Source organism: Macaca thibetana, chromosome 8, assembly GCF_024542745.1.
Source record: "Macaca thibetana thibetana isolate TM-01 chromosome 8, ASM2454274v1, whole genome shotgun sequence".
Classification (NCBI taxonomy): Eukaryota; Metazoa; Chordata; class Mammalia; order Primates; family Cercopithecidae; genus Macaca; species Macaca thibetana.
The window spans coordinates 109,124,119-109,142,157 of record NC_065585.1 but is presented as its reverse complement, the minus strand read 5'-3'; the positions used below and the strand labels follow the sequence as shown (position 1 = coordinate 109,142,157).

Genomic DNA, 18,039 nt, shown 5'->3' with positions numbered 1-18,039 from the left:
AGGCACCTGTCACCACGCCCAGCTAATTTTTGTATTTTTAGTAGAGTCGAGGTTTCACCATGTTGGCCAGGATGGTCTCGATCTCCTGACCTTGTGATCCACCTGCCTCAGTCTGCCAAAGTGCTAGGATTAGAGGCGTGAACCACTGCGCCCGGCCTGATTGTATTTTTTATTTTATTTTTTGACGGATAACAGTAGAATTTACTCAAACGTGCCTTAACATAGGCACTGGGGCTTGTCCATGGTCCTCTTGATAATAAGGCCTGGACATTCTGCCAGTTTTTCTTGAGCAATGACACTAGGAAGTTGACAGCCAGGTGAATGTTATACACAAGTTCATTGTCTGTCATCTTCACGTGACCAACAGCCACAGTCAGACATAACACTTTCATTTGGAACTCTATTGTAAACTTCACCTCGTCCACTTTGGCCACCATGTTTTCCTTGTGTGTGAGTAGGGAAGGGAACTTTCCTGCCTTCTTTAGGCTTGGGCTGAGGATTCGTGGGATCTGCTTGATCAGAGACTCTGAGGCCCAAATTGCATCATACTTCTTGGCCAGCTTCTTGACCAGTTTCTTATTCTTGTTTAGTTTTTTCAGTGCCTCGATATCCATGTGGGGAATATCCACGGCCTTGGCCTCGTCACAGTGCTGTTGCTCCCCCAGGACACACACGGAGAACTTGGGACGGGGAGTGGACTTAAGTGTGACTGTGCCCGAGAAGCGCTTGTCCTTCTGGGGTCATAATTCTTCAAGCTGATCTGCAACTCTACCATATCCAGGAACTTGAGGCGTTTCTGCTGGTTCTGGTGCACAACTTCTCGCACTGCCTTGTACAAGGTGTCGCGAGAGAGACTTTGCTACTCATGCCTTCTCGAGCTGAACTAATCGGAGAAGAGTCTGTTATTATTTTATAATAAAGTTCATATAGCATGGCATCTACTCTGGAAGTCTGGGCTGTTCTTATGGAAAGAGGCTTAAACCCATTGTCTCTGAAGAAATAAGAGTGCTAACAGGATGGCTCTTCATATGAGTGAAACTGAGAATTTGCATGGATTACTTGTGTTGGTTTGTTAGTCTACCTGCCCTCTGCAATGCATAAAATCACTTTGCCAAGTTAATAAAGGCCCTTGGAGTTGCTGGAGTGATGATTAGATGGGTTTCTGCCTGCAGAGAATTCATATCAGCAATAGATCTGCTGGCAGCATTTTTGTTGTTAAACTTTTAGAAAAAAAATCAAGTAATAAACATAAATATCAGTGGTTTGAATAAGAAATATACAGTATGGTATTTAGGGGAAAGAATTAGCATTAGATAAATTTTCTGTGTTTCCAAAGGTAGAAATATTCTCACCATCCTCCCACTTTAATCAAGCCACCAATTGCCATTTTACCTATTTAATTACAGGCTTCCTTTTGAAAGGTTGGCTGCTGAGGAATTAGTTTCCAGGGTCACTGAACCCGTGTGAGCAGCCTCACCTCTGAATGCCACAGAGGGTGCTCATTCTCAATTCAAAGGCTTGTCTACTTAGATCTCTGCTGCAAGCCCTAGGATGTAGTCAACCTGCAAAACATTGCTCAGAAAGAAAGTTACAAGTGCTCGACCAGCCCCTGTGAGGATATTGAATTCAGTTCTTATTTTTAATCATGTTTAAAGATGGGATCTCTTCTTTTCATTTGTTATGATAAAACCCATCTTTCATTCTGAAAGGTAAATCAAAGCAAGAACAAAATAGTGTAATCAGTGCCTCTGACAGTTTATACATGATATGGACGTATTTTAGAATTGTAAATATGAATGTGAATTTTTGTATGAGTGTAAACTGATACTGATACCAAGAAAAATGTATCCCTTCCATTGTCAAAGAGAGTAGTGTTAAAGTAGTTTCTCTCTGTCTATCACTGTTCTTTTTTTCTGACATAAGCAGGTTTTAATATGTTTGTTTTAGCCTCTGAAGACTCTGGTAGATATGCATAAACTGATCTGGGTTTCATTCTATTTCACAGATCAATGAACAAAGCTGTCCTCCTGAAAAATTATTGAAAACTCTTCATTACAAATGACAATGAAGGAAACTAGAAGAACCAGATGGAGTTCTAAATCCCAAGTGGGTTTTTTGAGCATCAGAATAGGCTGAGGTAAAATAAATAAATAAATAATAAATAAAGCCAACTCTGACTTGCAAATTTGTTATGAAATAAATATGGAATGCTTCAATGCTGGCTTAACCAGCCCTTCTTCTCTGAAATAATATTGCGAATTTATTTAGTTTCTTTCCTCCTTGAAGATTCTCAAACATTCTATAAGTTATGAGTAGAGATGTTCCCCAGAGAGACAGAAAAAGAACCTAACAGAAAGGGGCAGTAAACATTTCCAGCCCTTCAATGATGTTAGAAACTATTTGAATTCAGGATAGTGACAATATTCCTTCCTCCAACATATGTATTAGGCAGTTTCCCAGGTTTTATAGTTGAATAGTTCATGTTGGAATAGTGAGTCACCATACAAAAAAAGTGTTTATTTAGAATTTCTTGGTAAAAAGGAAGAGAAAACATTTATTTATACTATTAAAAAAAGGAAACAGTTTTCTAAAACGTGACAACTCATTGACACTATCTAATGTGAAAGAGTTTTGAAAACATTTTGGCACATTTCAATATTTCAATTGGATTGGAGAAGACATCCTTCAAATGGTAAACATATTTATTTCAGAGCCTTCCCCAAGAGGAAGGCTCACTTTGTTGTCTTGTTCTTTAGGAATCTAAGGGAGTGATACATCTTTCTGTCTTATAATCTCTATTGATCCAAATTCACAAATATTTAGCCTATGGAATTCAGCACTATGTTTTGCTCAAATTGGATTGCAGTGAGCTTTTCTAGAACAAGTTAGATCTTTACCTCCTTCCTTTCCTGGACTTGAAGGTTTTGTAATCACTCAATTGGGTTCTTCTTGCCTGCTGCCCAGAAAAAGCTAATACACCGAGAACAACAGGAATGCTTGCAGCAAAGAAAGAGTTTAAAGATCACAGGGGCAGCCAAGTGGAAGGATAGGAGATAATCTTAAATCTGCCTCCCAAGAATTTGGGGACTAGTGTTTTTCAAGGATAGCTTGGCAGTCAGAGGACTAGGGAATAAGGATTGCTGATAAGGTGGGTCTGGGATGAAATCCTAGGGGGTTGACACTTTCTTATTGTGCTGAGTCAGTTACTGGGTGGGGGTTACAACTACAAGATGTTAGTTGGTCTGTATAGAATGCAAGGTCTGAAAAATATTCAAACACTAGTCTTAAAGTATTTACAGTAGTGATGTTATCCATAGGGGCAATTGAGGAAGTTAATCTTGTGACTATTGGCTGTGATACTCCTGAGTAGTAAGTAGTTTTAAAAAAAGTAAGTTATAAAACAATGACTTCTTAGAGTTTATGCCAACAAAAGAAACAATGGCTGGTTAGAGTTTCACTATGCCTACAGCTTAGCAGAATTCAGGCCCCTACCTACTCCAATTCTAACCTTGCAGCCCTTCTTTTGTTTTACAAAGGTGGTTTCAGCTCCTGAGCAAGGAGAAGGTTAGTGTTTGGAAAGGACCTTTATCATCTTTGTTTTAGGCTTAAACTACAAATGAAATTCCTCCAATAGTTAACTAAGAATGAGCAAAGACGGTTATCTTGCAAGGTTAGAAGTAAGACTGAGTCAGTTATGTTAGATTTCCCCCACTGACATAAGTTTCATAAAAGTGGTTTCAGCATTGCTTTGGGTTCTTAGATCACTCTTAACCTCCTGCTGGCCTGGAACATTCTACGTATACTTTTAAGCAACTCCATCAACTACTGCATTATGTAAACACATGGAATTAATTTAGTTTTGGTATTCTTTATTTCAAGGATTTATTAACATTTACATTTTGGGAACATAATAATGAGAAAGACACTCCCTGACTTCAGTGTGCTTACACACTACCAGGCAAAAAATTAAGACATGATATTAATAAAATACTTTAAAGAAAATACATATGCAAAAGCAAAGCATAAGTCATAAGTAAAGTCATAAAGAAAATACATAAGTCATAAGAAAAGCAGCATAAGGATTTACAGGGAAACTGTTCTTCTGATCAAGGTAATTAGTAATTAACACTTCAGCTAGACATGTAGGCAATATATTTGAGTTGGATCATTCAGTGGTAACTCTAAGTTTAGATACAATAGGCAAGATGTTCCTGGAACTAGGTAGCTGTGAAGAGCTATTCCCATATCTAAATTTCCTTCCATAAATTCATGAGAGAGTACCACAAAGAGATTGCTACTCAGAGCATCCCATTTTTTTTTTACATGTTAGGCTTTAATAATCTTAAATAAGCCAATGATTAAGTACAAAGAAATAAGCAACAGAGAAATCCTGTAAGATGGAGCGAGGCTAATGCAAAGCATCATTCTGATTGAGCAAGGTGATGCTGGATACTCCTTATTCTACTCACCCAAGGTTCAATTCCAAGAAAACTCGGTGGGGCAGGCCAGGCAAAGTTGGTGCAGCCTCTGCTTATTCATTCCTGCTGATTCACGACCCCAAACAATGCCCATGTCTTTTCTGAGTAGTCCCAGGGTTTGCTGCAACCCTAGTATAAATATTCCAAGACAGCTCTGATTCTCTAATAAATGTAAGTAAATAGATTCTGGTCTATAAGATGTAATTTATGAAACATACAAATCTTTCCTTGCAAAACTATTACTTTCTCATCATTTTCTCCCTATGTCCGAAATTACATACCTTCAGGAATAATATTTTAATTTAAAGATAAATTCATTATAGGTTGACATACATATATTTCAAATAGGTTCCCTATTAAATCTAATCAGTCATTTATACCTCAGTGTAAATTAATTTAATTAGATATTTTACTCAGAGAAAAATTTAATGCAAAGTAAAAGAAAGGAAGAAATAACATTTGTTAGGACTAGGTAATTAAATACATTTTTTTCAAGTAGCCCATAAACCTAGTGGATTCTGCATCATTATTAAAATGGACTCTAGAGTTCAAACTAGATCAAGTTAACCCTGCAAGTAGTAGAAGCAGTATGTATCCAGGTCTGTGTCAATATAAGTTAAATACACTTGAAGATGAGAAAGTAGGAAGAAGAGGAAGAGGGAGAGGGAGACAGGAGGAGTCAGAGGATTCAGAGATCAGTGTTACCAAAAGTTTTGCTTACATTCTATATTCATGCAACATACCCTGTTAGAAGAGCACCCTTGAATAAAATACATAAGTAAAATTTATTTCTGTGCAGTAGTACCTAAGGGAAATGACTATAAGCTGTATTTTGATTGCACATGATGCAATATGAACATCTGTATCACATGTAGATAGATAAACTTGAGTGATAAAGGCTAAACAAAAAATATAAAATAGCAAGCAACAACAATATTTTTTCTCCTTGCAATCTCACTCTCTTATTTGTAAATAAAACAAAAAGAATTTTCATAGGTTTTTACTTCGGGGACTATAAAGATGCCAGAGGCTTGTTGATTCTGTCATTTAGAGTAGCCATAGGTAGGTAGTAGCTTGAGTTTACCATTCAGATGAGTGGTAGATATTGTGCAACCCCTCAGAATAAAACTGTTTAGAAACAGTTCCTAAAAGTAAATTTGGGGGAGCATATTTCCAAATGTATTATTGTGCTGGCTTTTGGTCATAGAGTTGAAAGATCTCCAAAATAGAGCAGCATTTCATTGTCCTCTATACATATGTGCTAGTTGAGACCTTGGTAATAATGCTATATTAAGAGCATAAAAACCAATTTTTATGGTTTTTCCCATAAAAAATGTCATAAAAACCCTGGCATTTTCCCGGGTGTTGTATGTATACTTCTGGTGTTATAGGAGATGATTGTGTTGTGCTGGTGGTGGTGGTGGTGTGTATGTGTGTGCATATGTATGTGTATATGTAAATATATATATATGCACACACATATCTGAAGAGTTCATTATTGTAATAAATAATAAATAGGCCTTTGTTTAAAAGGAATATTCTATAAGGTAAGGCTAAGTTCATTTAAGTATTGAAAGTTTGTGAGTTGATTAAAAATATTACATTAGTAGTGCAGGTGATATCCAGATGTGACAAAAATTGTGAGAGTAAAACATGAATTAAATTTGAAGAAAAATAGCATCATACTAGACAACAAGCTATTGGAGGCCAGGGAACTTAGAATCCTTGTTTGCAGTCCTTTGTATAAAGCCTCGCACATAGTTGATGTTCAATAAATTTTGAATGAATTAATACTAAATGAATTTTTAAAAGTTAACTTTGCCTCTACTGTGAGTTTGTGGAAATTGTTTATTCCTTCTGAACTGTCAAACATCAATCTATTGAAAGAAAATGATAATTAGAGTCCCCCAATTTCACAAGGCTATTGTAAAATGCAAATACAATAACATAAAAGTACTTTGTAAACTGCTTAATATCATACAAAATAAAGATAATTTTATATTGTTTCTAATTCACATATCATAGGTTGACAACCTAGGTAAATTACTTACTATGCCATTTCTCTTAGTGTTAGAGACCACAGATGTGTCATGAAAAAATTCAATACTACAGGGGCATGTTAGACATTTTTATCTAAGTGCTACAAGAAATGTATCCTAGTCCCTGGTATTTTATCCAACCACACAAAGTTTTTTAGCTTTAGAAGTAAAATGAACTTAAATAACTTAGCTACATGCATCATACACACATGAAATACACAATTGGCTATGAGCATTAGAGACTTGCAGTGTTCATAATTGTCATTATGGAAAGTTGCTCATGTACAGCTAGATTGTCTCCATCACGTAACCTTGGTGTGGTAGATTAAAGACAACCACAAATTCTTTGTTACCCTTCTCATTGAGAAGTGGACTCTAATTCCCCTTCTCTTCAACCAGGACTGGCCTTAGTGAATACTTTGACCAACAGAATATGGAGCTAGCTTCTGGGTCCATGCCTTAAGAGACCATCAGCTTCCACTACTTATGTCTAAAAGTGCTTTCTTGGGAAGTCCTGAGCCATCCACCATGTGACACTATGATGTCCCTAAGACTGCTGTCTGTAGAGGCTATTTATTAACTCTCTGAAAGACAGTTCTGGCTGAGCCCAGCCTGATGGCTATCCTTAACAAAAACCCAGTCATGCGTATCAAGTTGTCTTGGACCTTCCAGATCAGGCTCGGTATTCTGCCAGCTGAATAGTCAGGTACCTCTGTCAACATCATGTAGAACTGAAAAGTTCTCCAGCCCTTCTATTTCATTTTATTTATTTTATTTATTGAGATGGAGTCTCGCTCTGTTGCCCAGACCGGAGTGCAGTGGCATCATCTTGGCTCACTGCAACCTCTGCCTCCTGGGTTCAAGTGATTCTCCTGCCTCAGGATAGTGATTCTCTCCCAAGTAGCTCGGACTACAGGCATGTGCCACCACGCCTGGCTAACTTTTGTATTTTTAGTGAAGACGGGGTTTCTCCATGTTGGCCAGACTGGTCTCAAACTCCTGACCTCAAGTGATCCACCCACCTCAGCTTCCCAAAGTGCTGGGATTGCAAACATAAGCCACTGTGCCGGGCATCCCTTCTTGATTCCTGACCCATAAAATTGTGAAATAAAATTAAGAAGTTGTTCCATTAAGTATCAAGGGTAATTTGTTATACAATAATAGAAAACAAGAACACTCAGCTCACAGTCCATAAGATTTTCTTCCTCCGTAATAATTCCATATAATGTGTGTGCTATGTATATTTGCAAAAGATCTCTTATTTGCCACTTTTCTATTTCTTATATCCTAAATTCATGCAAATAAGTCAATGGATTGTGGAAATACAGAAGTAGCAAAGTAGTAATTTTAATGAAAACATTACAGCTTCAAAAATAACATTAGAATGAATATTGAAGGAGATTCCAATACAAACACAAGGTTTTTATGTACTAAGGGTTTTATGTACACAGGGTTTTTATGTACGTACTTTTTTATGTACTGAGATAAATGAGGCTCTGAGTTTGATATGTAATTGGAAAAAAGAGGTAAAATTGAAAGTATGAAAACAAATATTTTAAAATTCAGACTGGTGTGTTCACTGTTAAGAAATTTTGTCAAATGGTAGCATAGAATTTACTGAGTCTTTGTGTTATTTTCAAACAAATCAAAGTAACAACTCTAATCCAAATTAGTTTTTCTTTAACAAGTGAAAAACAATGCTTTCAAGTAAAAATTATGGCCCTGAAGCATCATTCAAAATTGTTCTCTTTGTAACTAAAATGAGATTTAACTCACATTGAAACAGAGAAGCTTGTAATATCACCTGAAAAGTTATTAGCAAACATCATGCTCTGAACCTTATCCCTAAAATTCCATTTCAAGCGACAATAATGGATATTACATAATAGCAATGTCATAGAGTATAGAAATCCAATTATTGCTTTGTGAATTTCTGCCAGTTGAACAGACAGTTGACCTTATATTTAGATAAGTTAAAGTACAAAACATGAATCAGTATGATGCCTTAAGTGATAATATATAAAAGAGATGCTCAACAACTATGCCCTTTTTATCATTGATAGTATAAGCTATATAGGGGAAAATAGTTTTGGTTTACTGTATCATTATTTTGTAAACCATGATATAGGCTCCTACCATTTCATTATACTGAGCAGAGACTGTATAGGTATGTACCTGCTCTGTGTGGTATGTGCTGTTAGGGAATAAACACTGCTTTACTCACAAAGAAACGTGGTGGTCAGTGAAACACTTCCTGATGTCTATTCAGCATGAACATGAACACTAAGCATTGGGATTAAGATTGAGTTTTAGCTATTAAGAGTTAGTACTTTTATCATGTTTTTTGAAGAAACATTCCACAGTTTTGCTATACTGACCATCTAGGGAATGTTGGTTACATGTAAACTGAACAATTAAGAGATTTCAAATATTTATTATTAATTTTGATAGCTCAATAGTTTTATTTCAGGTGGCTTAGTCAAGTGATGATATATTCAGATTTTAAATTATGAATCACTCACTTTACAGGCAAAAGAAAGCAAGTTTTTAACTTTAAGGCAATATAGGGATTTAATAAGACTGAATTAATTATTGTGGAAATAATTAAGTTTTTTATGTTTTTATTTAGTTACTAAGGAAAAAAAATATGCCCATGATATAGTAGAAATCTCTCTCTACAGTTTCTTCCCAAATCAAAATATTCAAAATTCTCCTTTTGAAAGCAAATGCTTATGGTTTTTTCATCTGACAGGATCCTGAGATTAGACTTCATGAAAAAAATTACTTCAAATTTCAAGGTCTATTTCAAAGCAAATATTCAAAATTAACTGTCAGTGACTCAAAAAGCTTGTATCCATTCCAATATCCTTTAATTATGTTGTGGGTTTCTTTTTTTATTTAGTATACATGGAATAAACACAGAAAACTTAATTGGTATCTGACCAAAATATCACCTATTCATTATTGAGTCAAATATTTTATAGGTTTTTTGGTGAAAGTTGGTGAACAATGTCACCCTTTTAGTGAAGCAAAATAAAAATTTTACTAATTTAAAACTGTGTTCTTTTTATGGAAAGTATGTCCCATTCCTTCAGGAAAAGGCAAAATATAGGAAGAAAGAGGAAGTCAGTAGTTAGGGTGAGGAGCTGCGTGGGTGTCTGATGCAGAGGAGCAGTATGAAGACTTCTTAAAGTGTTTGCAATGCTGGGCATTCTATCAGTGGTGGTGGTTACAAGTGTGTAAGAACTCATAGCACTCTATGCCAAAAAGAGTAAACTTTTCTATGTGGTTTTTTTCTTTTTTTTTTTTCCTGAGATGGAATCTCGCTGTGTCACCTAGGCTGGAGTGCGGTGGTGCCATCTCAGCTCACTGCAACCTCCGCCTCCCAGGTTCAAGAGATTCTCATGCCTCAACCTCCAGAGTAGCCAGGATTACAGGTGCCCATCACCACACCTGGCTAATTTTTGTATTTTTAGTAGAGACGGGGTTTCACCATGTTGGACAGGCTGGTCTTGAACTCCTGACCTCAAGTAATTCACCTGCCTTGGCCGCCTTGGTGGGATTACAGACATGAGCCACTGTGCTCAGCTATTTGTAATTTTTTTAAAATAAAATGAATCTATTTTAAAGTGATACAGAATGAAGTGTTCATATTTGCATTAAACTCTCATTGATTTGTCTGAAATATTGAAATACAATTTTTCTTTTCTCTCTCTCTCTTTTTTTTTTTTTACAATAGATTTACAGAATGTATGAGTCTTTATCTCCTTATTCAGGCTATCATGAAATCCTAGAGTTTAGGTGGAAGGGAATGAGGAAAGATACTAGAAGCAATGAAAACAGAAGTAGAGCCATGAAACCCGTGGAAGAGTTGGAAGGCATGCCTGCTCTGCTGAACTAAATATAGTGAAGTTCTTCTCAGCACTGATGCCCAGGTGCAAGTAAGCACATCTGGATTTGATGGCAACGTGCTCACAGAAAGACACCAAGAAACAGCGGACAAAATATTCTGTCTCTACATGAAAGTTGCCTAGTATTTATTCCTGGAATTGCATTTTCTTTAGTATTCACTACTTAAATGTATTACCTTCCTTAGATAAAAACCAGGAGACTAATGATTAAAGTCCCTTTTGTCTTTCCTTCCTTCCTCAATATTCTTCTCATAAAAGAATATTTACTTAAAAAGTGCTTCAGGTACTAAAGCAATTGGTCAGACCTTCGAATTACTTCCCTCACAATTGAATTTAAAGCATCTGTTGCAAGCAACGTAACAATCACCATAGTAAGAAAGGAGCTGTGGAGAGGCAGGAGATTAAGAATCATAAGGTCTCCATGCTAAACCCAGTTCTGTCATTTATGGGATGACCTTTGGTGACAATGATTATGATGATGATCATGACACTGATTTCTTAATCCCAAATCCAAGAACACTGAGATTGGGTTTGAAGATACTGGACCTGAAAATAATAGACTCTGCTCAGTTCAATGCACAGGATTATTAAACACCAAGAAAGTCATGGGTTCTGGAAATGGATACTGGTGATGACTACATAACACTGCGAATGTACTTAGTGCCCCTGAATCGGACACTTATCCACGGTTAAAATGGTAAGTTTTATGTATATTTCGCCACAGTAGAAAAAAGACATGAAAATGGCATAGGCAAAGAATATACCTAATACAAGCCTGTTTCTCAAGTGACCCCTTTTTAATCTTTATGATTAAAAAGATCCTGGGTGGAACCCTGGAATCCGGGTGGAACCATGATAACAGTCAGCAACTTCAGGAATCTGCCACACCTGAGAATCCCTCCAGGAAAGCATCGTGAGTTTTATCTTCCCCTGTACAGAAGAGCCACCTGAATGCCCAAACACAATTTCTAGCAAGTAAGACAATAAGTTTGCCATGAGGTCAGCCACATTCCCCAGGCCTAATGTCCTGATAACAGGGCTGGAAAATTCCTGCTGCACCAAAGTTGTTCAATCTCCTTTTCCTCATCTTTGCTGCTCACTGAGAAACCTATTTCGCTTGTGTCTATGTGGCAAAACCTGGGAATTTTCACTGATGTTCATGTCAGCTTGTCCACAGTCAGGCATGATACACACACACACAAATAAAACCATTACAGTGGTATGAGCTCCTTCTCCTGTCTAAAATTTTCTATGTGAAGGGAGCTTCATTATTATAACATTCCTGGTTCTTCATGCACTTTTTTTCAAGAGTAGTAGCTTAATCAGATTATTGTGTTTGGAAAAATAGATGAGGCATAAGTAGCCCAGCTTCTTGCTAATTCACTATTCTTGGAAGCAGCTTTGCTCACATAGATTATGCATTATCTTTTGCTCCTTCATATTGTCTATTTTATAGGGACCTGCCTCTAGGTGGGGAGATGTCTGAGAGCCTGAGACTGGATAATTCTGTCTAGTTTCAGGGAGCACTGTTGGCTCTGTGTGTGTGTGTGTGTGAGAGTGTGTGTGTGTGAGAGTGTGTGTGTGTGTGTGTGTGTATACAACATTCTTCAATATCGGCTTTTCCAGTAAATAAAGCCAGGATTTTATCCTTCCCCCAGCCCCGCTATTCTCACTCCATTTGTTTTATTTCCAAGTTAGTTCAGAACTTAGGCAGACAAGAGAGATGCTATTTACTGAGCCTATCAAAACACCCTAACATCTGCTGCATGAATTAATGAGTTTGAAAAAGAGACAATGAATAAAATGGGGAAGACCAGAACATAGGAGAAGTAATTGAGGCTTCTTACGTGCCTTGAGCAGGAAGGAGAACTTTGGAGATGCTTCACTAAAACAAATTGGGTATTCAGTTCATAACGTGCAGGCCTTGCTCTTCTTGAACAAAGGCCTCAGCAACGGCTCAGGCCTCGGAAGGCTGATTGTCTTAGCAAAGGTTAGGGCCATACAAAACGGTGAGCAAGTTTCAGCAAGGGGGTTGGGCTTCAGCAAAGATTTCAGAGTCCAGACCTCAGCCAAAACGCTGGCTTCAGGCCTTAAGAGCATTATCCAAACACCAGCTGGCCCTGACTGTATCAGCAAAGGCTGGGTCATTTGCATGTGCAGGCCACCTGGGGGCTATAGCAAGGTTGTGTGGGAAGTGGGGTCTCTGCTCATCTCTGCTGCTCACAGAGGCCTTATAAGCAGGCTCAGGTTTTCAATTAGACAGAAAAAAGAGTTTTACTGGCCCTTTTAACTTTGGAGAAAAAGCAATGTTTGATGCTTTTAAACTGCAAAGCAGCTGACGTCTACAGAACACTGGTGAGGTTCTTGCTTTAAATTGTAACTGCCAACTGGAGTGTTTATAAGTGAAATAACAAAGTGTTTTGTTTTGTTTTCAAATAAACAGCAACAGTATCAGCATAAGGGCAGGAATGGATCCAACTAGATTTTTATAAAGTTTATACTTGTAGATGCAAGGAAATTGATGAATGGAAGTTAACTATATGTTTCTCTCTGCTTTTGTGAATTTTATTGCCAGCTCTAGGCACATGGTCCTAGACACTATGTCCCAAGTTGCTTTCTGCATTTTAGAGCTGGTGAAAATATTGTGGGCAGTTCACGTGGATTAAAATGGCTTGTTCACGTGGTCTCGAGAATGATCCCTATAAGTTAAGTACATAGAATTGAAACTAACAGCATGGCTATTCACTAGCAATATTTAAATCTGTTACCAAACAGTGTCCACCCTCAATACGTCACTGGATTGACAAAGCTCTGGTGGTCAAAGGAGGAATTAAAATTGGAATATGCTGGATGAATAAAGGAAGACACTTAAAATATAACATCTCTGATGGACTTTGTTGGTCAATAAAATTTGACATAATTTGGGAATATCAAATAAAATAGAGATCAAATTTTCAGGTTTGGGTCTGGTGTTAATTAAATAATTGATTTTTGTGAACTACTTAGGAGCTTAAGGGAAAAATCTACCCTGCATATCAACAGCCCCAGGAGAACACTTAAAAGATTTGTACTTACTTTACGTTGGAGGGTAGTTTTATGAAACTGGGAGCACTTGTCTCCTAATAAAACACTGATCTTCTCAAAAAAGACAAAGAAAGGCAGTACATAATGGTTCTGTACAGCAAAAGAAACTATCAACAGAGTAAACAGACAGCCTACAAAACAGGAGAAAAATTATTTGCAAACTATGCATCTGACGAAGGTCTAATATCCAGAGTCTTTAAGGAACTTAAGCAAATTAACAAACAAAAATAAACATCTCCATTTAAAAGTGGGCAAAGAGCATGAACAGACACTTGTCAAAAGAAGATATACACGTGACCAAGAAGCAAATAAAAATAAGCTCAACATCACTAAGCATTCGAAAAATACAAATTGAAGCCACAGGGAGACACCATCTCACACAAGTTAGATTGGCTATTAATAACATGTAAAAAAATAACAGATGCTGGTGAGGCTGAGGGAAAAAGGGAATACTTATACACTGCTGGTCGGAGTGTAAATTAGTCCAGTCTGTGGAAAGCAGTTTGATGGATTTCTCAACTTAAAAGAGAACTACCATTTGACCCAGCAATTCCAGTATTGGGTATATACCTTTAAGTCGTTCTACCATAAAGGCACATGCACGCATATGTTCATCACTGTTCACAATAGCAAAGACATAGAATCAACCTAAATGCCCATCAACAGTAAATTGGATACAGAAAATGTGGTACATATACACCATAGAATACCATGCAGACATAAAGAAAACCAAGATAATGTCCACTGCAGCAACATGGATGAAGCTGGAGGCCATTATCCTAAGTGAACAAAAGCAGGAACAGAAAACTAAATATTGCATATTCTCACTTGTGAGTGGGAGCTAAACACTAGGCACACATGGACATAAAGAAGGGATCAGCAAACATCAGGGCATAGTTGAGGGTGGAGGATGGGAGGAGGGTGAGGATCAAAAAACTCCTTATCAGGTACTACACTTATTACCTCGATGACAAAATAATCTGCATATTAAACCTTCATGACTTGCAACTTACTTACAAGAAACCTGCACATCTGCCCTAAATTTAAGATAAATGTTAACAAAACAGCAACAAAACACTGATCTTGGTAGAGAGGAACAGCCACGACTTGAGTGAGCCATGAGGTTAATGGTTAAGATTAATGTGTTAAAAGAACAAATAGTTTAATTGTTTGGGGAAGAATCTTACTTTTTTTTATTTTTTATTTTTCTCCAAGTTGGAGTCTCACTCTGTTGCCCAGGCTGGAGCGTGGTGGAGCCATCTAGGCTTACGGTAACCTCTGCCTCCTGGGTTCAAGTGATTCTCCTGCCTCAGCCTCCCAAGTAGGTGGGATTACATGTGCCAGCCACCACGCTCAGCTGATTTTTGTATTTTTAGTAGAGACGGAGTTTCACCATGTTGGTCAGGCTGGTCTCGATCTCCTGATCTCAGGCGATCCACCCGCCTTGGCCTCCTAAAGTGCAGGGATTACAGGTGTGAGCCACCGTGCCCAGCCAAGAATCTTCCTTCCCAGGACTGGAGTGTCCTTTCATGTGGAAGGTTCTCCATTAGCATAGCTCTCCACACCTCTCTTCCTTCACTCATTCTTTTCAACAGAGGAGAGACATCATCCCTTTAATTAGTTGGAAAAAGAACCTGGACACAAGAGGCTATGAAAACATTAGGCTGTTTTCTTCTGTCAGACACATGATAGGGTTACATTTCTCCACCCAAATGAAGTCAGACCAGTTATTCCTTCCTCTTACCATAAGGATCAGCAGCCTGAACTATTGAGCAGGATGGTGTTGATGTTGAAGAGAGTTCCCAACCAACCCTTGATAGACACGTAGTATGAGTCTCTGTGAGTGGAAAGACTTGCTACCTATATTGTTACATAGCCTATGTTCACCAGTGCAGAAATTATCTCCTAGAAATGGAGTGATGTCTTAACAAAAAATCTAAACTATGTGGTATTGCCTTAAGGACTGGGGAACAGAGAATCAGGGAAATATTAAAGCCTGGAAATATTGTGAACCATGTTTTTCATTGACATGATATTTGATAGAAGGCATCACCTGTAATAACTAGACAGGCAGATAATATATCCAATGAACTTATTGGTCTTAGTGAAGAGTTTAGAAAAAAAGAACATATTACCATAAATTGGTGCTGTTTGCTCCATTTGAAAAGGTTCTATAATCACAGAAAAGGCTAATGAATTTGCAAAAAGAGAATGAAAATTGGGAAGAAACTTGAAGGTTTATAAGGCTTATTACAAAGGCAAAATATAAAACTGAGACGTTCTTTGAGTGATGAAAACTTAAAAGTTGATATAACTCAGCATTGCTGGTGAGGATAAAATCAGGGATTTTACTTATCACAACAGTTATTAAAACCTGAAAAAAATGGGTTAATATCATGCCTAGCAATTCCCCTGAGTTTGACAATCTGACTCAGGGAATTAAAGCTAAAAGTATAGTTCTCACCACAAAGTTTCACAAGCTCAAAGTATTTAGTAAGTCCAGAGAATGAGGCATGCCTCTAAAAGAAAGGTGGTCCTGGTTATTGGTATCTGGATCCTACTAGAATCAAATAGAAGTCATTCTTCTGAGTTGTACTGTCAGGGAAGATATGAAACCATACTAAAAACATTCTTTGAGACCTAAAAAAATTACTCTTGAAGTGCTAACCTTCCTGAGCAGGAAGCAAGCTAAAAAACTGCTCTACCTCCCAAGAGGATATGTCCTCTAATATCCTCATCAGATGTGGTCAAGAAAGATAATAAACAAAGAGGACTTTTCCGAAAGTCAGAACCAGTTGCCATAGAAATTATTTGACTATGGAGCCTTTTCCAGGAATGAGAAGTGAGGACTAATCAAGGAATGGTTACCTTTGCCAGAGATAGGGCCCATCCAACATCTGCTCAGTGGGATTTAGAATTGCTATGAACTGGTAACTACATGATATCTCCTCTCCTCCAACCCACCCCTTTTCAAATGAGAATGCTGAGGTTGTGCTATTTGCCTTCCACCATTTTATACTCTATATGTGATTGTAGTGGTTGTGGCAGGATGAGGATTTAAAAACAAAATCACTTGTTTTTGTATTTCATAGGTGTTCAGAACAAGAAGAATTTTATCTGGTCCTGATATCAACATTTTCCCCATTACCTCTTGATGCGTTGACTACATGTTCACCCAAAGATCCTAGACCTTGACTTGATGCTTTGACTTGATGGAACTTGGGGTAGCCTTCCTTGAAAAAGTGGTGAGTCTGCTTTGTGTAAGGAGGAGAGTGAAGCAAATATTTAGTGGCAAGAAGGGAGAACTACTGGGGATGTTCACAAATATGCTGCTTGTGCTTCATTCTCTGCACAGAATAGAATCAAACCTCCCCGCCTACTTCAGTTTGTTTGAACATAAGGCTTGGTTTTGTCAATACAATGTGAGAAGAACTGGTGTGTGTCACTTCTGGCTGTGTGTGTTTCACCAAGCTTCCTTTACCATTGCCACAGCTACCTGCAGGGTTCCAGATATTGGGTACTCCATCAGCTTAAGTCCTAAAGTGAGATGCATATGGACCACATCCCTAAAACTGACGAACTGTAGAAATGTTGTGTGAGCCAGGAATAAACCAATCCTGCCTGATACTATAGCCCTGGTTTACTGCTGCTCTTGGATATCATAAGTCTTACAGGTCCAATGATGCCTGGAAGATGTAATCAGAAAGCCCCATTGTCTAAAGATGTAAGTTAAATTTTCCAGCCTGGCCTCTATAAATAACAAGATCTTATCAGTGAATTATTTGTCTTATTCTTTATTGTATGGAAATTCAAGTACAGAATAGAACGACTGATCTGGAATACAACAAATGCAAAATTTTTCAGCAACAATTGTTGGGCACTATTCTTACAAATCTTCACAACTACTTTAATAGGGAGGTTTTGGTTATTATTCTCATATCCTTACAGATATTGTCACTATTAACAGTTTTTAAAGAAGAAGAAACTAAGATACAGAGAAGTTAATTGTTGAACAAATTAGCTTCATTTCTTTTAGTTTATGATTTATTAAAAAATAAGATGCCCAGAAAAGTGAATGAAACATTATTCTTTTTTATTTGTACAATCAAGTGGGACTTTTTGGTTGTGTCTGCATTATGCTTTGAGGAAAAAAGGAATTAGGCTTTTTAAGAATAAGAAATCATTGGCTCCTAAATAAATAATTTACTAAAATAGAATTCCAGGCAAGTAAAGGAATCTGAAAATTTATTTTAAAATGTACTCATTAATAGCCTGTCAGACCAGAAAATTGTAAAACTCTGTAGCACTTCATATTGTCTATTATGGGTAATAGTACACCGTGAAAATTTGATTTCACATTGATTGAATCATTAGACAAGTTAACTTTAAACATTCTTTGAAAAGTCATATCAATAGGAACAGATGGATAAGTAGATATACTGGTTGCATAATAAAATATTTTTAGAAGTCTGTAGGAATCTTTGGGGGTAAGAGGTGCTGAAATTTTAAACACCATGGATACCTACA

At 37.3% G+C, this 18,039-nt stretch overlaps 1 pseudogene; it reads right to left on the bottom strand.

The window, feature by feature from the left end:
• Nucleotides 1-216: 216 nt before the first annotated feature.
• On the bottom strand, nucleotides 217-17,065 carry LOC126960708 (60S ribosomal protein L10a-like; annotated as a pseudogene).
• Between the last annotated feature and the right edge of the window lie 974 nt (nucleotides 17,066-18,039).